The following is a 1,020-nucleotide window of genomic DNA, read 5'->3' as shown; positions in this document are numbered from 1 at the left end:
GTATCGGCCTAAAAGATAAGATTTTACATTTTATTATAATGCTTGCTTATGTTTTCTACTGCTGTTGCCAGGCTTTTGAATATTTAAGAAAACATACCAAAGTCAATGGTCATTTCAGTATCTGCTGACATTAAAGTCTTTCAGGTGGCCATTTTATAAACAACCATTTTAGATGATTTTAGTACATTTAATACTAATGTCTGTGGCGAGATATTTGTAGAGCTGTGTATCTGAAATTTATCAATACATTATGGCATTTTAATTATTTTTTGTGTATACTGGTTTATATGTATATATGTACATATTCATGTGAGCACATATGTATGCAGATATGCATGTACATATATGCAGGTGCATCTGGAAGCCAAAGCCCATGTTGAATATCTTCCCCAGTTTCTTGCTCACTCAACCAGGAACTCACTGATATTTCTAGGCTGGTAATGAGCTCCAGGGATCCACTTGTCTTCACCTTGGTGCTGGGATTACAGATGTGTGTCAACGTGTCCAGGTTTTACAGGGGTGCTGGGATCTGACTTCAGGTCTACAGGCTTGTATGGCAAACAACTTTACCAACTGAGCTGGCTTCCCACTTCTGTTATGTTTTAATCAGTATTAGTCAAATGAAACCTGCCTTCTGGGTGGCCCTGCTGTTTGAAATCTTGGTCTAAATCTGCTTGCCTTGACTAAATAAGCATTTTGTTATTGTGTATATAAGATGCAGTAGAAATGAATCTGTTTGTAATCACTGGCATTGTTCCTTAAATTTGTAAGAGGTCCAAGGTTCTGATTTTGTCAGTGCTGTAGGTCTATTATTTTACCAAGTCAAGGATTCCAAATTTTGCTAAGTTAATATGTAAAAGAATTCTGTGTAGTTATAATGCTAATTAATGCTGGCTCTTTTATATTTTAAGTGTGTTTATGTCCCCCCTATCTCTTCTAAGATGCAGAGCTTAGAACATATTATCAACCTGGTGTCCTGCTAAAATCAGTAGTGGTGCTAACATTTCCCAGGCATGTACT

The sequence above is a fragment of the Nannospalax galili genome, unplaced genomic scaffold, assembly GCF_000622305.1.
Source record: "Nannospalax galili isolate Female #2095 unplaced genomic scaffold, S.galili_v1.0 scaffold768, whole genome shotgun sequence".
NCBI lineage: Eukaryota > Metazoa > Chordata > Mammalia > Rodentia > Spalacidae > Nannospalax > Nannospalax galili.
The sequence above is the reverse complement of the archived record's forward strand: the minus strand, read 5'-3'. Positions refer to the sequence as shown.